The following is a 21,815-nucleotide window of genomic DNA, read 5'->3' as shown; positions in this document are numbered from 1 at the left end:
AGCATTTTCAATGAATGCCCCCTGGTTCTAGTATTGTGAGAAAGAGAAAAATTTCTCTCTGTCAACATTTTCTACCCCATGCATAATTTTATAGACTTCAATCATATCCCCTCTCAGCCGCCGCCTCTCCAAACTAAAGAGTCCCAAACGCTGCAGCCTCTCCTCATAGGGAAGGTGTTCCAGTCCCTCAATCATCCTTGTTGCCCTTCTCTGCACTTTTTCTATCTCCTCAATATCCTTTTTGAGATGCGGCGACCAGAACTGGACACAGTACTCCAAGTGCGGTCGCACCACTGCTTTATATAAGGGCATGACAATCTTTGCAGTTTTATTATCAATTCCTTTTCTAATGATCCCCAGCATAGAGTTTGCCTTTTTCACAGCTGCCATGCATTGAGTTGACATTCCCATGGAACTATCAACTAAGACGCCTAAATCCCTTTCCTGGTCTGTGACTGATAGCACTGACCCCTGTAGCGTGTATGTGAAGTTTGGATTTTTTGCCCCTATGTGCATCACTTTACATTTTGCTACATTGAACTGCATTTGCCATTTCTGAGCCCACTCACCTAATTTATCAAGGTCCGCTTGGAGCTCTTCGCAATCCTTTGTGGTTCTCACCACCCTACATAATTTGGTATCATCTGCAAACTTGGCCACCACGCTACCCACCCCTACTTCCAGGTCATTTATGAATAGGTTAAAGAGCACTGGTCCCAAAACGGATCCTTGGGGGACACCACTCCCGACATCTCTCCATTGTGAGAACTTCCCATTTACACCCACTCTTTGCTTCCTGTTTCTCAACCAGTTTTTAATCCATAGGAGGACTTCCCCTCTTATTCCTTCATTGCTGAGTTTTCTCAACAGTCTCTGGTGAGGAACTTTGTCAAAAGCAATTTATTTATTGCTATCTACTGACAAAGTGCTTCGCCAGACCACACATCACACTGCTGTCTGTGCTAACTATATACAAATGTGGTACCAATCAGGTGCCCTTAACTTATCAGGTTTTGCACACGGTACATGTTGTGCACTCAGTCCTAATTTGCACACGGCACCTGCTAGAAGGAGGGTCCAGCTGTCATTTAGATTTTGCTCATCTAAACACATGTTCTGACAGAAAAGTCTTTCTTTTAATGGCTTGTGTTCCCTTTGGCCTGTCCCGGCTAGCCTGACCTCGTCAGATCTTTGAATCTAAGCCAGGTCAGCCATGGTTAATGGATGGGAGACCACGAAGGAAGTCCTGGATCACTGCACAAAAGCAGACAACGGCAAACCACCTCTGCGTGACCTGACCTGGATGGTCCAGGCTAGCCTGATATCATCAGATCTTGGAAGCTAAGCAGGGCCTGGTTAGTACTTGGATAGGAAACCAAGAAGGGTATTCAGGGTGGCTCGCAGAAGGCCATTGCTTTCACATCCTGCACATGAGCTCCCAAAGGCACCTGGTGGGCCACTGCGAGTAGCAGAGTGCGGGACTAGAGGGACTCTGGTCTGACCCAGCAGGCTCTTTCTTATGTTCTTATGAGCAGCAGCAGCAGCAGAAGGCCATTGCTTTCACATCCTGAACGTGAGCTCCCAAAGGCACCTGGTGGGCCACTGCGAGTAGCAGAGTGCGGGACTAGAGGGACTGGTCTGATCCAGCTGGCTTGTTCTTATGTTCAGGCAGTACCTGTGACAATACCTCTTGGCTTAAAAAACCCCACAAGGCTGCAGCGTTTGGGACTCTTTAGTTTGGAGAGGAGACATCTGAGGGGGGATATGATTGAAGTCTATAAAATTATGCAGGGGGTAGAAAATGTGGACAGAGAGAACTTTTTCTCTCTTTCTCACAATACTAGAACCAGGGGGCATCCATTGAAAATGCTGGGGGGAAGAATTAGGACTAATAAAAGGAAACACTTCTTCACGCAACGCCTGATTGGTGTTTGGAATATGCTGCCACAGGAGGTGGTGATGGCCACTCACCTGGAGAGCTTTAAAAAGGGCTTGGACAGATTGATGGAGGAGAAGTCAATCTATGGCTGCCAATCTTGATTCTCCTTGATCTGAGATTGCAAATGCCTTAGCAGACCAGGTGCTCAAGAGCAGCAGCAGCTGCAGAAGGCCATTGCTTTCACATCCTGCACGTGAGCTCCCAAAGGCACCTGGTGGGCCACTGCGAGTAGCAGAGAGCTGGACTTGATGGACTCTGGTCTGATCCAGCAGACTAGTTCTTATGTTCAGGCAGTACCTGTGACAATACCTCTTGGCTTAAAACCCCCCACAAGGTTGCCATATCAGCTGCTCCTTGGTGGCACTTTCCTCTTTCACCATCACGTTCCCTTTAACACAGTCCGTGGACCCAGCTGCCCATCACTTTCATTTTTAACTTGTTCTCAGAGCCCAAAGGGTGCTCACCAGTGGCTCAGTTTCATCCTAGTGGGGTGCCACAGGGTTCTGTCCTGGGCCCAGTGCTGTTCAGTATTTTTATCAATGATTTGAGCGATGGAATAGAGGGCATGCTAATCAGATTTGCAGATGACACCAAATTAGCTAATACCCCCGAGGACCGAGTCAGGATTCAAAATGACCTGGACAGGTTAGAGAGCTGGGCCAAAGGTAACAAAATGAATTTCAACAGAGATAAATGTAAGGTACTCCATTTGGGCAGAAAAAATGAAATGCACAGATATAGGATGAAATGCACAGATATAGGATGGATGACACCTGGCTTGACAACACGACATGTGGAAGGGATCTGAACATGAGACAGCAGTGTGATGCGACAGCCAAGAAAGCCAATACAATTCTGGACTGTATCAATAGGAGCATAGTATCTAGATCAAGAGACGTAATAGTACTCCTCTATTCTGCATTGGTCAGACCTCACCTGGAATACTGTGTTCAGTTCTGGGCACCGTAATATTGATAAGCTGGAATATTGATAAGCTGGAACAGGTCCACAGGAGAGTGATCAAAATGGTAAAAGGTCTGGAATCCATGCCCTATGACAGTGATGGCGAACCTATGGCACAGGTGCCAGAGGTGGCCCTCAGAGCCCTCTCTGTGGGCACGCGCAGAGCCCCCTCCCCCCCCACACACACACATCTAGGCTGACCTGGGCCGTTGGGCTCGATTATTAGCATTAAACCTAAGACCTAGTGTTGGGGAAGCAGTGTAGGTAACCCTGCTAAGCACTGTTAAACCCCACTGATTTTCATGCAAAGAACTAAAGTGGGATCCTTTACCTGGGAGTAAGCTCGGTTGCTGGCAATGGGGCTTGCTTCTGAGTAAACCCTCCTCGGGTCGTGATTCACCCATTGGAAGAGTTGCATGGTTGCTTCAAAGCAAAGCCACCGACTGCCACCAAGCTTACGCCTCTGAGCCAACCGTTTTTTCTAAACTAAAACCTCAGTATTCAGGTTGAATTGCCGGGTTGGCACTTTGAGATAAATAAGTGGGTTTTGGGTTGCAATTTGGGCACTCGGTCTCGAAAAGGTTCGCCATCACTGCCCTATGAGGAGAGATTTAGGAAGCCGGGGATGTTTAGTTTGGCAAAGAGAAGGTTAAGGGGTGACAGGATAGCTGTGTTTAAATATTTGAAGGGATGTCATGTTGAAGGGGGAGCAGGCTTGTTTTCTGCTGCTCCAAAGACTAGGACACGGAGTAATGGGTTCAAGGTGCAGGAAAAGACCTTCCGTCTAAACATTAGGAGGAACTTCCTGACGGTATTGGCTGTTCGACAGTGGAATGCACTTCCTCGCAGTGTAGTGGAGTCTCCTTCTTTGGAGTTTTTTAAACAGGCTGGATGGCCATCTGTCAGGAATGCTTTGATTGTCTGTTTCTGCAGGGGGTTGGACTTGATGGCCATTGTGGTCTCTTCCAGCTGTATGATTCCATGTAGTGGTTATGAACGGTGGACTCTAATCTGGAGTTCGATTCCCCATTCCTCCATATGAGAGCAGACTCTAATCTGGTGAACAAGGTTTGTTCTCCTACACATGAAGCCTGCTTTCTTGGACCAGTCCTCATTCTTTTTGAACCCTCTCAGCCCCACCTGCCTCACAGGTTGTCTGTTGTGGGGAAGGGAAGGTGATTGTAAGCTCCTTTGAGATTCCTTAAAAGCAGAGAAAAGTGGGGTATAAATCCAAACTCCTCTTCTCTTCTCGCCTCATGCCCAGATTCCAGCTTTGCTCCTGGGGAAGGAGTCGATAGCCAATATTTACTGTTCAGTAAAAGGTAATGTATAACATTGTCAGAATGTCTGTGAGCCCAGGCCTTCTATGCAGGGCTGTCGTGAAGCCCTTCAGCCACTCAGTTCCAGGATTATCAAGGTGCATAAAAGTATAAAGATGGTTCTTTGTGGAATTCCGGTCAACAAACGTAGAGACCTGATAATAAGATATTCCCCCATGCAGATGACTCCCTTAACCAGTGGTTGGGCCGTAGCAACAGGCCTTCCCAAGGATTTTCACACCCAGTTCACACCCAGTTCTCCCTTCCCAAAGATGGCATCCATTTTATTTATTTATGTTTATTTATTTTATAACATTTTTATCCTGCCCTTTCCCTGGGGGGCTCGGGGAAGGTCACAACAAGTTAAAATACACCAAACATTGTATAAAACAGAACATGAAAAGCTATTAAAACGCCTTCCTGTATTCTAAAATTCCAATACAATTAAATAGCAATACAGCATAAAATGGAATAAAATAGATGGCGACTTTTTTTTTTTAATAGCAAGCCTTTATTGGCATAGACAACAGTACAACAATAATAAAAAAACGGATTAAAAAGCAAATACAATACAGGAAATAAATGTTAGGTTTAGTAATTTCCAGGAGAAAGTCTGCCACTATCATTCAGAGAGAAGGATCAGGATTGTCCAACAAGTAGTGTAATCTAATTAAATCGGGGAGATGGGGTAAATATAAAGGAGTAAGATTCACATACTTGGATCTGATTTCCTTGAATCTGAGACAGTGTAGTAATTGGTGAGCCAGAGATTCAACTGAGCTAGATGGCGACTTAAATAAATTATCTCAAACACGTTCCCTCGCCTGCCCCCACCCCCACCCCTCCAGAGGCCGAGAGGAGATGATGGTACAATTTGATCCGACTGACTAGGTGGGAAAGGACCGGTGGAACAACCCGGTTTTACAAGCCAGCGGAGCAGAGCTAGTTCCTGCAGGGCTCTAACTTCAGCTGGTGATTCGTTCCATGGGATGTTGATTGGTTCAGCTACGGACTTGGCCTTGGAAGAGATAACCCCTGATGATCTGGACGGTTTTAAACAATTAAATGATCTGGACGGTTTTAAACACTAACTCTTGACTTGGAGGAATGGGGCTTCTTCGCTCTGACTGATAACCTCATGCAATTGTACAATCTCCGGCTGCCGCAATTTTAGATGGTTTTACGGTGTACGGGCACACTTCCGGGAGACTTTAAAAACTGAGCTTTCCTTTTGCTGTAACTAGCTGGATTTTTGCTAAACTATGATTATGCAGACATCAAAGTATACGTTCCGTTTTCGGCCATCCCACAAACTTCCCACATGTAATCCTTGAAGTATTCCTTAATGGCTCCTTTAATGTGTATCGTCAGTGCCTCTGGGTCACTCAGAACAGTGGAAGGGGACTGGTTTGCCTTTCTGTCCTGGCTGTCCTCTTCAGTGATTGGGCCTGGGTGGTTCCTGTATTTGAAGATGAAGAGGTGTGTGTGTGTGTGTGTGTGTGTGTGTGTGTGTGCGTGTGTGTGCGTAGCTGCAGGGATTGGTGAGAAGATATTGTGCTAAGTGAAATGTAGCCAAGCTGCTTGAGATAAAGCGAGGGTGGTTCTCAACCTTCCTAATGCCGCAACCCTTTAATACAGTTCCTCATGTTGTGGTGACCCCCAACCCTAGCATTTTATCCATTTTACAGATGGAGAACACTGATGCAGAGAGCCTTTGGCGACCCCTGTGAAAATTCGTTCGACCCCTAAAGGGGTCGCGACCCTGGAGTTGAGAACAACTGAGATAAAGCTTAGCTAGTCTCCCAATTCTTTTTTGAGATTGTGCTATGATGCACTTTGAGTATTAGGTTTCTTTCAAAGTTATGTGCGTTTGTCCTTTCTGTCATGCAATTTTAAATTTTTTGTGTAAATTTAATGCCCTGCCCTGCTTAGCCAGGGTTGCCCTCAGAACGATTTACAAACATAATTTAATAACATTTTATTTAAAAATTAGCATAATTAAAACTTTAAAGCACTTTAGAAACAGCATTGATGACTAATATGACCCCTACACATGTATCATCCCCATCTCATTTTACTTAACCAGCCCTTAACTATTGGGACAAGGCGGGAGGGGGGACACAATTGGGAGGTCAGTAAGATGGCCTAGGAGCTGTGGTGGCGAACCTTTGGCACTCCAGATATTTATGGACTACAATTCTGTTGAGAAGGCCAATTGGCCATGCTGGCAGGGGCTGATGGGAGTATGTAGTCCATAACATCTGGAGTGCCAAAGGTTCGCCACCACTAACTAAAGACATAGGTAATCCAAACTCACGGCACACCAGATGCTACAGACTACAGTTCCCATCATCCCCTGCCAGCACATTGCTGGCAGGGGGTGTAATGGGAAGCTGAAATGGGAACTGTAGTCCACTGCATTTGGAGGGCCGCGGGTTTGGCACCTATAACTAAAGAATACCTCTATTTTGCAGGCTTTGTGGAACTGGGTAGGCGCTTCGTGCAGCAGTAGTAGGAGGTTAAAGGCACCATTATTATCTAATCTGGAGGAACGAGGTTTGATTCCCAGCTCTGCCACCTGATGTGTGGTGGCTTATCTGGGGAATTCAGATTAGCCTGTGCACTCCCACACACTGCAGCTGGGTGACCTTGGGCTGGTCACAGTTCTTCGGAGCTCTCTCAGCCCCACCTACCTCTCAGGGTGTTTGTTGTGAGGGGGGAAGGGCAAAAGGAGATTATAAGCCCCTTTGGGTCTCCTGCAGGAGAGAGAAGGGGGGGGGATATAAATCCAAACTCTTCTTCTTGGGTCCTGTAGTGCCCTGGTGTGTGTCCAGCTCATTAGCTAGCCAGAATGTCCTGGGGACCAGGGTCCACCAGAAAGTTACATCTGGATGTGCAGTGACCCCTCTGTGAGCAATATTGGGAGAGGAGTGGTCTTGAAGAGACAAGCCTTTGGGGTAGAAAAATCCTAGCCAGCGTGGTGTAGTGGTTAAGAGCAGATGGATTCTAATCTGGAGAGCCGGGTTTGATTCCTCACTCCACCTGGAGTCTCCTTACAGAGGAAGGAAGGTGGAATATAAATCCAAACTCCTCCTACTCCTCCTCTTCTTCTATTAATGGATTCTTTGGTGGACTAAGATTGACTGGTAAAAGGTAACTGGGTAGTCGGGTGGCTTCCTAGATCATGTACCTGTTCTGACTTGGGTCCTTTGTTGCAGATCTTGTGCCTTCATTCATCCGTCATGGTCCAGCCATTTCCAAAGACGCACTGGGACCTCACTTCCAGACCCAAGCCTTTCCTTTCTACCCAGCTGGTGGGGATGGAGGCGATTTCCCGGAACCAGGAGGCTTCCTGGGGACTCCAGTGCAGAGGCCGCCTTACGAGGTCATGAGGTGGAAAAGCAACCGGCTCTCTGCGCCTTCCTTCACTTGCCAGGGCCGAGGTCCTTGGCGAGAATACAACTCCCCTCCCCAGCCTTTTCTGGCAGAGAGGCCAACTTGATGCGCCAGAAAAGCGGAGACACTGGATCCCTTCACTATTCTGACCCTTTCTACAATGGTCCAGAAGGCGGCACCGGCTGGGGGATCCTGTATCCGGATGATGCTCGATACTATGAACAGAACAATGACCTCTTCCAAAGGATGTCGCAGAATCAGGAAAGATACACTCCAGGCGAGTAGTGTTGGGATTGATATTAGGACATCTGCAGTTCCAGATCACTTACCTGTTAGGGTTTGGATTTTTTTGGTATCTGTGGCACCTTGTTGTTTACATAATGCACACAATGGTACAGAGTTGCCTTGTGCGAGTCCGATCTTCATAGCCCAGTCTGAAGAGGAAGGGAGATATGGCTCAGATGTAAAGCCACGAGCCTCTTACCCTGTCCACTGCAAATCCTGAGGCAAAATAGTGGGCGGCAGGATTGTTATCAGAGATGTGCATTTTGCCCTCTGGTAAGAGCAACTGCGGGGCAATATTTGCATCTCCATCAGTTGTCTGGAGCAGCGTTTGGGACTCTTTAGGTTGGAGAGGAGATGTCGCAGGAGGGGGGGCTATGATTGAAGTCTATAAAATTATGCATGGGGTAGAAAATGTTGACAGAGATCAACCTTCCTCCCTTTCTCCCAATACTAGAACCAGGGGGCATTCATTGAAAATGCTGGGGGGAAGAATTAGGACCCCAATAAAAGGAAGCACTTCTTCACGCAACGTGTGATTGGTGTTTTGGAATATGCTGCCACAGGAGGTGGTGATGTCCACTAACCTGGATAGCTTTAAAAGGAGCTTGGACAGATTTATGGAGGGAGAAGTGGGATTTATGACTACCTATCTTGATCCTCTTTGATCTGAGATTGCCAAATGCCATAACAGTCCAGGTGCTCGAGAACAGCTTAGCAGCAACAGAAAGGCCACTGCTTTCACATCCTGCATGTGAGCTCCCAAAGGCACCTGGTGGGCCACTCGCGAGTAGCAGAGAGCTGGACTAGATGGACTCTGGTCTGATCCAGCTGGCTTGTTCTTATGTTCTTTATGTTCTTAAGAGAAAGGGAACAATCCTGCAGAGTTTTTCCCCTTCCTCTGGAAGTGGAGCTGGCAGTCACTGGATGTGTGTGTGTGTGTGTTGGGGGGGAGAAGATAGTGGTTAATTTCTTTGGTTATACTTGGTGTGTGTATACCAAGATGATGCTGGAAGTCCCTTCAAACTCTATTGTTTCGAGAACAGAACTACGCAGGAGGCATGCTTTGTTGGCTTAGTAATGTCATAATTTTTACCACCCACAGGTGGTCAGATCTTGTGCTTGGCTTGAAGAGCCGAGGAAAAGCTTTTGCTCTCTAGAAAGGCACAAAAAGACACCGTGCTGAGGAGGAGAACTGCTTCTTAGAGGAGAGAAGGTCAAGAGAAAAATGTCAGTGGCTGGATAGATAATAGATAGAGAAGATGTTTGTCTGAGGAGTGAGGAGGATATTGGGTGTCACAGCATTCCAGGTTTCACTGTTTCACGTGTGATAGATCGTCTTGCGTTGCGCACATGGGGAGTTCACTTTCGGCAGTGTGGGGCCCTGCTGCACATTATAAAAATCCTACGCTTTTTCTAAAAAGTGCGATGGGTTCACAATGTCGCAAATACGTAGGCGTGCAAAAGAAGCGTTAACCGTTTTAGTGTACTTCATGCGAAATACTTTACCGTGGAGTTATGCTTAGTCGTCTGTTACAGATGGTCGAGGGAAAACATAAATCTGCCGGCAGGAATGTCCAAGACTTCAGGGGTTCCTGACCTCAAGCGGGAAACTATTTTGACAGAAATACTCATGTGTTGCACTGGGCGGCTTTTTGGAAGGGAGGCTGAGTTCCAGAGACCCGTCGGCTGCTTTGTGTGGCGGCAGATTAAATATCTGCACATTTCATAGCCGGAGCCTTTCTTTATGGTTTGTTCAAGGAATGTGATTTAATGTACAGAGTTGCATGCAAACTATCACCAATGGAAAAGAACATGTTGCTTAGTTACATTACATCCTGTTGTCTCTTTTCAACCTCGGTAGATTGCTGGAGTCCCAGAACCTACATTGGGGATGGCCAACCTATGGTGCTCCAGATGTTCATGGACTGCAATTCACTTCAGCCCCTGACAGCAATGAATGCTGGCGGGGGGTTGATAAAATTGCAGCCTCTGAATTTTCCTGGAGCAAATTAGGTTTCCGTGTTTCTACATGGATGAATAGTCACACGTACGTGGGGAAGAGAGAATGCCCAGTTAATTTGTATTTATTTTACAACATTTACATCCAGCATTCCTACTGTCACAGGCCCCAAAGCTTGGCGAATACATTCAAACATACCTAATAAAACCATATGGTACAAAGCAGCCCCACACCCCACAAGTGTGACATGATTGATGGCAAAAGATCCACTGGACATAGGTTGAATGTGTCCTTCCTCGGAGAATGGCGAAGTCTCCTATGGAGTTTTTTGAAAGAGAGGCTGGATAATACCACCTGTCAAGGAGTTCTTTGGCCTATATGCTTCTACATTACGAAGGATTGAACTTGATGATCCTTGGTGCTTGTAGTGGTTAAGAGCAGGTGCATTCTAATCTGGAGGAACTGGGTTTGATTCCAGCTCTGCAGCTTGAGAGCTGTGGAGGCTTATTTGGGGAATTTAGATTAGCCTGTACACTTCCAACCTGCGCCAGCTAGGTGACTTTGGGCTGATCACAGTTCTTCGGAGCTCTCTCTGCCTTACCCACCTCGCAGGGTGTTTTGTGATGAGCCCGGGGAAGGAAAAGGAGATTGTAAGCCCCTTCTAGTCTCCACCACAGGAGAGAAAGGGGGGGGTTAAATCCAGCTCTTCTTCTCTTTACCAACTCTATGACTTCTATGAATACAACTCAAGAACTCATCAGGAGCAGGGGTCAGGGGTCAGGTTCATAGCAGCCCCTTTTAAGCAGCCCCTTCCTCCCACCAAGAAGGGAAGTCATCTTCAGGAAAGGAGCTTTTTTGCAGAGGGTGAGCAACGGTTGCCTCACTTGCAGATCTCAGTAGCGGGAGCACAGCTGGCTTTCTTGCCGCCCTGGATGTTGCTGGAGCTGTCTGCTTCTTTCCAGCACACACGGCTATTACATTATAGCAGAAGAGGAACTCCAAGCCACAAATAACATTGCGTTCGTCGGCTTCCCTGAAGACCGGCTATTAAATGCGAGCGGCTTCGGTTCACTGACTGCCGGTCTGTTAAGTATTTGGCGTATTAAGTCCAAAGGAAACTATTCCCTGGATTACGCATCTGTGATGCACCCTACTCCAAAGGAGCAGTACAAAAAGTGCACTTCCTAATAAATGTGAGCTCCCAAAGGGAGGCACCTGGTGGGCCACTCACGAGGTAACAGAAGGCTGGACTAGATGGACTCTGGTCTGATCCAGCTGGCTTGTTCTTATGTTCTTAAAGTCGATGGGATTAAGAAAGGTTTGGATTTATACCCCGCTTTTCTTTCCTGTAAAGGAGTCACAAGGCGACTTACAAAGTCCTTTTCCTTCCTCTCCCCACCCCCCACAACAGACGGCTTTAGCATTGGCAGAGAGTTTGGAGAGAACTGTGACTAACTGAGAGGTCACCCAACGCAGGCTTCATGTGCAGGAGGGGGGAAACAAATCCATACTCTCCTGATAAAGTTCACCACTCGTGTGGAGCAGGAGTTGAGAATTGAACCTAGTTCTCCAGGTTAGAGTCCAGCTCTTAACCATTATATTATGCTGCCTCGTCGTCTGCGGTGGATAAGGGCCGCGAGAATTTCTGCACATGCTTTAACCATCCGCTAAAAGGTGTCTGAGGGATCAAGCTTCTCTGCCCATCCTAGCGAAGATGTTCCCAGTGACACGAAGGGCGAGAAAAACAGCTTTGTTAGATCATACTGTTCTTTGCTGGCAGACTGATCTAGAGCAGGGTAGGAATTACCTCGCGGCTCTCCAGATGTTCAGGAACTACAATTTCCCATCGCCCCTACCAGCATAGCCAATTGGCCATCGGCTGACAGGCATGGCAGCAATTGGCCATGCTGACAGAGCTGAGTAGAAGGTTATGGAAAACTGATCCTAGTGGATCCTAATCAGAAAACAAGTTCCCTACCCCTGATCTAGAAAGAATTAATAACAGTTCAATTGCGATCCTCTGGCGCTGAATAGTTCAGCATGCTGTCCTGGTGTTTTTCAAGGCAAGGTATATTTCTCACTCGATTCCCCAGGTGAAGTTAGCCGGGGATGGCATATTCATGGAAGCTTTTGTGACATGTAAAATCAACATTAGGTCACTCCTTGGTTAAAAATGTTCCTCTGGTGGCTCGTTGCTCTCCACGGCTCCCTAGCTCCTTTTGATTTGCTGCCCCAGATTCCAGCCTTAACACCAGTGAGATCATAACTCTGGCTAACATTCTTCCCTGTCACATGGCTCTGATGTCACAGGGGGTGGAGCCAGGACTCTGTCAGTATAGCACTTGGTTTCCGTGTAGAAAGAAGAGTTTGGATTTATATCCCCTTTAGGAGACTTCGAAGAGGCTGGCGATCTCCTTGCCCTTCCCCCCTCCAGAACAAGCGCCCTGTGAGGTGGGTGGGGCTGAGGAAGCTTCGAAGCTGTGACTAGCCAAGGTCACCCAGCTGGCGTGTGTTGGGAGGCAGGTGGGGCTGAGAGGAGCTCGCGGGAGTGAGTTCTTGGTGAGTTCCACTTGAGGCCTGTGAGACCGAGTTGTTCCACTGGGTTTTGGAGGGCGACACAGCTGATTGAATGTGCGCCCTTCCTGTCCCTGCTTATATCCTGGGACTTTTAACATCTCTGCAACCCACAGTTCCTCCCCTCTTTGGGGAGGGGTTTTACTGAAAATTTTAATGTCGGACGCCTTGGGAAGTTTGTATGTATTGTTGTATTTATTGGTGTTTGAAGTGATTTTATGGCTCATGGAGCCTATGTATTTCCATTATCATCTTATCTTATTTTGTGCTCTACTTGCATTGTGCTGTTTATTTTTGTTGCTCACTGCCCAAGAGCTTTTAGGGAAGAAGCGGTATACAAATATGAACAATAAACAAACAAACAAACATATTTTTTTACTACTCTCCTGTAAGAGGAGACTCAAGGCTGACTTACAAGCTCCTTTTCCTTCCTCTCTCCCACAGCACACCTTTTGGGAGGCTGGTGGGAGCTGACAAGTTTGGAGAGAACTGTGACAAGCCCAAAGGTCAGGCTTCATGTGTGGAGGGAGCAGGGAAAACAAATCCAGTTCACCAGATAAGAAGAAGAAGAGGAGGGAGGAGGAGGAGGAGGAGGAGGAGGAGTTTGGATTTATATCCCCTTTCTCTCCTGCCTGAGAGCTCAAAGGGGCTTACAATCTCCTTGCCCTTCCCCCACTCACAACAAAGCACCCTGTGAGGTAGGGGCTGAGAGAGCTCCGAGAAGCTGTGATTCTTAGCCCAAGGTCACCCAGCTGGCTGGCGTGTAAGGAGTCCCCAGGCTAATCTGAATTCCCCAGATAAGCCTCCACAGCTCAGGCGGCAGAGCTGGGAATCCAAACCTGGTTCCTCCAGATTAGATACGCTGAGCTCTTAACCTCCTGGCGACTGCTGCTACAGGAGAGAAAGGTAGGAGTATAAATCCAAACCCTTCTTCTTCAGTGTCTCTTGTCTTAAAAAACCTTGTCTAAACAAGCGGCTTCGTGTGAAGAATTGCTGGGGGGATCAGAACCGGTTCTCAGATTAGAGTCCACCTACTCTTAACTGCCCGCGTCATGCACCGGCTCTCAGGCTGAAGGTCTGATTTGGGAGCTTATTTGCATTGCTGACCCCTTGCCCGGCTTTCCACAGGCATCGGAAGGATAGCTGCTACATCATTAAGGAAACCTGACCAACCACACTTCAGAAGACTTGCCCCTCCCACTCCCACGGCTGGTCAGTGGACTGGACGCTCAGAGGAAGGAAATACTACATTGACCACCAACCACGAACACCACCCACTGGAGCCACCGGCTTGGCGCGAGGGGCTGCCTCCCGGGGAATGGGGAAGCGAGGTGGAGTCGGCCGAGGATTCCGAGTCCACTCGTCGACCACATTAATAAAGAGAGCGCCCGAGTACAAACACCGTGTGCTCCCAAGGTAGGTTGTCTTGCGCGTGTGTGTGTCGCGTGTGTGGCAAGCCACACATTGGTTCTCTGTTTTGTTTCTGGAGGGACTGAAGTTGGTTTCTGACCAAACAGAAAGGCAGCTATTTTTTTTTTAGCGAATTGTCAGCGTTTCCTCAAGGAGGGAAGGCAGAATGCTGTTGAAATGTTTCCTCTGTGCTGCTGCTACAGCAGAAGAGCGTACAGCTATTCTCAGACTGAGTCCTCAATTTTTTCTGCAACTCTTCTGGGAGGCACAGTCCTAGACTGGCCGATGTGAAAGTACACGTCTTTAATGCCAGTCGCGGCAGGCTGTTCCCTTATTCTGCAGAGACCAGCTGCCTGCCATGTATGCAGATGCGTGACTTTACTTATACCAGTGATGGCGAACCTTTTCAAGACAGAGTGCCCAAACTGCAACCCCAAAACCCACTTATTTATCGCCAAAGTGCCAACATGGCGAATTTAACCTGAATACGAGGAACACTTACTTTCGGGAGTAAGCTTAATTGGTAGTCACGGTGGCTTTGCTTTGAAGCTTAACTGTGCAACTCTTCCAATGGGTGAATCCGACCCCAGGAGGGTTTACTCAGAAGCAAGCCCATTGCCAGCTTAACCGAGCTTACTCCCCAGGTGAAGGATCGCAGCTTTAGTTCTTCCCATGAGAAAATCAGTGGGGTTTGGCAATAGCGCTTACCAAGGTTACCTACACTGCTTCCCCAGAAACTAGGTCTTAGGTTTAATGCTAATAATCTCCTGAAGAAATGATTACACTATTATCACATGGGCGAACTCCTGACTTGCAGCGTGCCCACAGAGAGGGCTCTGAGAGTGCCACCTCTGGCACCCGTGCCATGGAGTTACGCCACCACTGACTTATACCCTGCTTTTCTCCCCAGTGAGACTCAAAGTAGCTTACAATATTCTCCCCTGCTTCAGTTTATCCCCACCGCATCCTGTAAGCTAAAGATTAGCCTGAGCACGTGTGACCAGGCTAAGGTCATCCTGGCAAGCTTTTTTTTTTTGGTAGACTGAGAAACTGTTGTGGATTTTCCAGGGTGTGGTCTGGTGGTTTTACTCTAACACATTTTGCCGCCAGCTATGGGGCGGCTTCTTTGGAAGCATGGCGTGGTGAGATGTGTTTCTCTCCTGGCGCGGTTAGAAAACTACCAGACCATGGACACACAGTTTGGAAAATGCACCGTAACCAGTTGATTCCAACAGGAAAGCCTTTAGCGGTGATACGGCCTTCTGTGGCAGAGTTTGAACCCTTGTCTGCCAGATCCCTAGTCCAGCACTCTTAACTGCTGCACCACACTGGCTGAAGTTACGCGACACCATTCAGGCCTCCTGACACCTTTAAGTGTGCCGCATGGGACATCTTTCCATTGAAGGGGCAGGGTTGACAGCTGTTAGGACAGTGGTGGCCGAGAACCTATGGCACGGGTGCCAGAGGTGTGCGCTCAGAGCCCTCTCTGTGAGCAGCGATATGCACAGAGTTAAATCATGTGATAATAGTGTAATCATTTCAGGGGAGATTATTAGCATTAAACCTAAAGACCCTAGTTTTGGGGAAGCAGTGCCAAAGGCAATCCTGGTAAGCGCTATTAAACCCCACTGATTTTCATGGAAAGAACTAAAGCATGATCCTTTACCTGGGAGTAAGCTCGGTTGCTGGCAATGGGGCTTGCTTCTGAGTAAGCCCTCCTAGGGTCGTGATTCACCTGCTCGAAGCATTGCACAGTTGCTTCAAAGCAAAGCCACCGACTACCACCCAGCTTACTCCTGAGTAATGCGCGCCTTGGAGCCAACCATTTTTTTCTATACTAAAACCTCGGTATTCAGGTTAAATTGCCATGTTGGCACTTTGCGATAAATAAGTGGGTTTTGGGTTGCAGTTTGGGCACTCGGTCTCGAAAAGGTTCGCCATCCCTGTGTTAGGAGCTTCCTTGCTTTAGTGACTATGTGGTTGTCAAGTGCCATCAAGTCACAGCTGAGTCACAAGGTTTTTAAGGCAAGAGACATTGAAGAAGAAGGGTTTGGATTTATACCCCACCTTTCTCTCCTGTAAGGAGACTCCAGGTGGCCTACAAGCTCCTTTCCCTTCCTCTCCCCACAACAGACACCTTGTGAGGCAGGTGGGGCTGAGAGAGTTCTGAGAGAACTGTGACAGGCCCAAGGTCACCCAGCAGGAATGTAGGAGTGTGGAAACCCATCTGGTTCACCACTCAGGTGGAGGAATCAAACCCGGTTCTCCAGATTACAACCCACTGCTCTTAACCACTACACAATTTTTGGCGTGGGAGATCTAACCCAATGTCACTGAAAACCAACAAGCATTTTCTTGCTACTAAGAATCTGCCTGTGGTGTAGGAGGTTAAGAGTTCATGTATCTAATCTGCACACTCCCACACACGCCAGCTGGGTGACCTTGGGCTAGTCACAGCTTCTCGGAGCTCTCTCAGCCCCACCTACCTCACAGGGTGTGTGTTGTGAGGGGGGAGAGATAAAGGAGATTGTCAGCCCCTTTGAGTCTCCTGCAGGAGAGAAAGGGGGATATAAATCCAAACTCTTCTTCTTCTTTCCCCACAAACTCTCTGGGGTACTGAGCAGGCACGAGGAACAAAAGGGACATCATTGAGGGTTTCCCATCTACTCCCACTGACTTCTGTGGATCCCCTTTGGGCATGTCAGATGTCTTCCCCTCTTCCCGTGTCTTCTGGTGTGCCAGGGATTTGCAGATTTTATTTGCTCTCACAACTGTCTTGATTGTGGTTGGGGGTGGGGGGAACTGGTGTCTTGTCCCAAAACCAGCACCTTTTGGTGGGGTTCGGGAGAGGTCCATGTTCTGGTCAGGGACTTCCATTCACGCTTGGAGTTCTGGAACTCTCTAGCCATAGAAAGGGGACAGCCCGATTTAAAATGTCAATGAAACTGAATGAGAAAACAACCCCAGTCTGACTGTCGAACGGCAGTTGCAAGAAATGGCTCCCATTGATCGTTTGGTAGAATCTTGGTGCTTTTTAAGGAATTGCCGATGCTAAAACTCACCCAGAGCACCGAAGAGGCATCAGTCTTTCAAAGGCTGTGCAGGATCTTATTGGGTGTCTTTCACGTAGGGTTGCCAGCATCCAGGCAGGACCTGGAGATCTCCCAGAAGTAGAACTCAACTCCAGACATCAAAGACCAATTCCCTTGGAGACCGTAGCGGCTTTGGAGGGGCGGGTTCTATGACATCACATCCTTGCTGTGCTCCCTCCTCCTCTCCTCAAACTCCTCTCTCCCCTGGCTCTGCTCTCCAGGCATTTCCCAAACCCAGAGCTGGCAATTCTGCTTGCCAAGATTATGGGATGTTCTTTAGCAGAGCAACTGCCTTGCTGGAAACATGCTGCTCTCCATCCGATTGGCTAACAAAAATGCCTTTGGTACAAGCTGGCAAATGTTAAGGGGCAGGGTATGAGCTGGGGAAAGGGCTGCCTAGTGGTGAGGTCTAAATCAGTCCACGGTCACTGTTAATTATAAGAAGAAGAAGAAGAGTTTGGATTTATATCCCCCCTTTCTCTCCTGCAGGAGACTCAAAGGGGCTTACAATCTCCTTGCCCTTTCCCCCTCACAACAAACACCCTGTGAGGTGGGTGGGGCTGAGAGAGCTCTGAGAAGCTGTGACTAGCCCAAGGTCACCCAGCTGGCGTGAGTTGGGAGTGCCCAGGCTAATCAGAATTCCCCAGATAAGCCTCCACAGCTCAGGCGGCAGAGCTGGGAATCAAACCCGGTTCCTCCAGATTAGATATACGAGCTCTTAACCTCCTACGCCAGTGCTGCTCCTGTGACATTCCTGTACCCTCAGCCAAGCTGTCTGCCTCCTTAACCACCAATAGCTGCCTGTGTATCCCTAAGAGCTTGTCACTTCCTCCTTGGAGGTGTTTGTTGCCAACCGAGCGCTGTACTAACCAGCTCTGCTCTTGACCTGCACAGCGTTCCCCGTTACGACCAGCCGCCTCCTGTATCGTATCAGCCTCAACAAGGTGAGAGAAGCCAGCCAATCCTCGTGCCGGCCAATCCGTACCACACAGCAGAGATTCCGGACTGGCTGCAGGTCTACGCCAGGGCCCCTGTCAAGTGAGCATCTCTTTCCTGCTGACATGACTTAGCTTGTCTCTGAACTTGTAAGTGGCATGCTTGCAGCAGAACGTGGCTTATTGGCCGTGAATTTGTTTTCATAGAGTAGCCGTGCTCGTCTGCAGCTGAACAACTAGATTCAAGTCCAGCAGTATCTCGGAGACCGACAGAATTTTCAGGGCGTGAGGTTTCGAGTGTCAGGTGGTGCGTCTGACATCAAATGGGGCTCTGTGTTCCCCTGAATTGCGGCTTCCTGTTGCCTTTGTACTTTGTAACCTGTAGTACCCTGTTTCCCTGAATATAAGACATCCCCTAAAAATAAGACATAGTAGAGGTTTTGCTGAAGTGCGAAATATAAGGCATCCCCCGAAAGTAAGACGTAGCAAAGTTTTTGTTTGGAAGCATGCCCGACGAACAGAACACAGAAAAATAAGACATCCCCTGAAAATAAGTCATAGTGCATCTTTAGGAGCAAATATTAATATAAGACACTGTCTTATATTCGGGGAAACACGGTATGTAGATTTAGCTCAGTGGGGTTGATAGCCCTTCCTGTCAGCTTGAGCTTGAGCAAGATCGTCTCGTTCCTGTTTTGTAATGCTTTGCTTTGATATTTTTGGGGACGAAAGGAAGGGGGGGCCTTTGAGGCATTAAAAGGGGTGCTAGTAGAAGAGCCAGTGTTTAGAACTGGCTTCTTCTAGGGCCACGCAACTGTCTGACAATAAAAAAAACTTCTGACTGCAATCACTGAGTCTCGCATTGGTCCAGATCCAGGGCATGACATCGAGATTCTGGCAAAGAACACTTTTGACTCTCAAAAGCTCACACCCTGAAAATCTAGTTGGTCTCTGAAGAGGCAACCAGATCTATTGGACAGGGAACTGAGAACTGGTGATTTTCCCTGGGAAGATCTTGAGTGTTTTCAAAGGCCCCTTCCGCACACGCAAAATAATGCGTTTTCAAACCACTTTCACAACTGTTTGCAAGTGGATTTTGCTATGCTGCACAGCTTCAAAGATCACTGAAAGCAGTTTGAAAGTGCATTATTCTGCATGTGCGGAATGAGCCAGAGAGTGGAGCTATAATTGCAAAGTATCTTAAAAGGTAAAATTTCTTAAAAGGTGGCAGTTGAAGAAGGTTTTATTTAGAACCGCTAGCCGTCTTGAATTGTGATTTTAAATTTTTTTAAATGTAAGTAAATTCTATGCCAATAAAGGCTTGCTTCAAAAAAAAATTTAAGTAATTTGATGTGGGGCACCACTGAAGGAATGATCAATGGGGCAGCAGTGGGAAGGATTTGGTAGCTAGTTTTATTTAAAACACCTATTCGCCGCCATTCTTCCTTATGGAGTTCGAGGCAGCTTAAAAACTGAGATGAGCCTCATAGGATAAAATACATTAAAAACGTAAAATCAACATTTAAAATAACTACTCAGAACTGCTACTGATCTTAATTAAATGCAGTCCCAAAGAAAACCGTCTTCAGCTCCCTCCTAAAGATCAAAAGTGAGGGGGCCAGGCACACCGCCCTGGGGAAGTTGTCTCATGATTTTGGGGCTATTACTGAAAAGGCCTTTTCTTTTGTACCACTAAATGAGCTTCTTTGCTTGGTGGGGCAGCCAGGAGGGTCTCTCTCTGTGATCTTAGTTCCCCAGCAGGAATCTGTACTACAAACCACCTTCCACTCCATAAAGAAGAAAGGTGGCTAATAAATGTTGTAAATAAATGAATTTTGAACATAAGGTTCGGTTGGCTGGTTGTCCTCAAGGCCTTATGTCTCTTGCACAAGCCATTGTCCCAACAACAGAATAAAGAACAGAGCTGATAGTGTATTTTAGAAGAAGAAGAGTTTGGGTTTATATCCCCCCTTTCTCTCTTGTAAGGAGACTCAAAGGGGCTTACAATCTCCTTTCCCTCCCCCCCCCCCAACAACAAACACCCTGTGAGGTGGGTGGGGCTGAGAGAGCTCCGAAGAGTTGTGACTAGCCCAAGGTCACTCAGCTGGCATGTGCTGGAGTGCACAAGCCAATCTGGTTCCCCAGATAAGCCTCCACAGCTCAAGCGGCAGAGCAGGGAATCAAACCCGGTTCTCCAGATTAGAGTGCACCTGCTCTTAACCACTACACCACGCTGGCTTTAGCACCCTCGGAACACCAGGGCTGTTCCATGTGCTCAGCGACAGGGCTGTCCTTTGTCCTCCTCATCCAATGAGCTCAGCCCATGAATACTTTCCCCGCTGCTTCTCGTCACAGGTATGACCACATCTTGAAGTGGGAGCTCTTCCAGCTGGCTGACCTGGACACCTACCAGGGCATGCTGAAGCTGCTGTTCATGAAGGAACTGGAACGGATCGTGAAGCTGTACGAAGCGTACCGCCAGGCCCTCCTCTCGGAGCTGGAGAGCCGGAAGCAGAGGCAGCAGTGGTACGCTCAGCAGCACAGCAAGAACTTCTGAACTGGGTCCCAGCTGCCGGGCCCTCGGGGAGATTTGGCACCAAAGATGGTGGCGAAGAAGCCCTTCGGTCGAAGTGGGCCGCTCTTTTCGTTCCCGCACCTTTTGTAATTATCATGTTTATTGAATACAAAAGAGGTTTGTTAATATTGTATAACAAAGTTAGTTTCTTATTTCCAGTGGGAGTGCGGAAGAAGGGGGGGGACCCCACTTTTTAAAGAAGAACGGGCATCTTTCTAGCAACCAATTGTAAGATAAACACAGAATCTATTTTTCATACTATGCCACGTTGTAAGGAATATCCTGAATGTAGACGCTTGTCTTTAGGCGCTCCCAGCTCTGTGTGTTTGACTGGTTTCCCTACCACTCCTCCCTGTCAAGGGGGACAAGAGACTGTTCTTGCATTGCAGAGAAGCTGTAGCATTTACCATTTTTTTAAAAACAAGGTTTTTCTGCTGCACCGAAGCACTTCAAAAGCGGTTGCCTTTTTTTTCTTATGCGGTTTGTCGCTCGTCTACCCAGGTCAGAGATGACGCTGTCCGGACAAGTGAAAACCATCTGTTGCCTTCTAGCACTTTGCTGCAGATCACGAGATTGAGCGCCCAGTCGGGGGAACTCAATTGGGCCACGTTGGAAGACTGAATCCGCAGGCCCGTGGGGAGGGGAAAGGCCTTCAAACATATCAAGGATGATGTAGCAAGCATTTATTTTTTTACAAAAGCATCCTAGAGCGCAGCGGTCTTTGTGTCTGAGACTTGGCAGACCTTGTCGAGTGAATAAACACAACTAGCATCTTGTTTCATGGTTGTCTGTAGTATAGAATGCAACACTCCTGTCCTGTCAACTACAGCAAGTGAATAAACTTCGAGTTTGTTTAAATGCAAGCGTGACTGTGACGTTGCCGGAATGAATCTCCTTGAATTTTGTCCCCCACTGAACAACACCAAAACAACATTTTTTTAAAAAACCTGCATAGCCAATCAGAAGCCACCCCCACTTTCTAAAAACATGGGCCAGAAAATGTTGGTGGAGGTAGATGTGAAGGTGCCTATGGGTACCATGTCGGGGGGCCCTGGGTTAGAGTGATAGACGGAGTCTAAGGTAAGCCTGAGTGAACTTGGGTCAGTTATTCCCTCAGAATTTTGTAGGGAAGGAAGGAAGGGAGAAAGAAAGAGAGAGAGAGAGAGAGAGAGAGAGAGAGAGAGAGAGAGAGAGAGAGAGAAAGAGAAAAAAGAGAGAGAGAAAGAAAAAAAGAAAGAAAGAAAAAAGAAAGAAAGAAAGAAAAAGAATGAATGAAAGAGAAAGAAAAATAAAGAAAGAGAAAGAGAAAGAAAAAAGAAGGAAGGAAGGAAGGAAGGAAGGAAGGAAGGAAGGAAGGAAGGAAGGAT

At 47.6% G+C, this 21,815-nt stretch overlaps 1 pseudogene; it reads left to right on the top strand.

The window, feature by feature from the left end:
- Positions 1–21,306, top strand: part of LOC125427110 — a 53,598-nt pseudogene extending 32,292 nt beyond the window's left edge.
- The last annotated feature ends 509 nt before the right edge of the window (positions 21,307–21,815 follow it).

This window comes from Sphaerodactylus townsendi, linkage group LG02 (genome assembly GCF_021028975.2).
Source record: "Sphaerodactylus townsendi isolate TG3544 linkage group LG02, MPM_Stown_v2.3, whole genome shotgun sequence".
NCBI classification, from domain to species: domain Eukaryota; kingdom Metazoa; phylum Chordata; class Lepidosauria; order Squamata; family Sphaerodactylidae; genus Sphaerodactylus; species Sphaerodactylus townsendi.
This window is presented reverse-complemented; position numbering and strand designations above follow the sequence as displayed.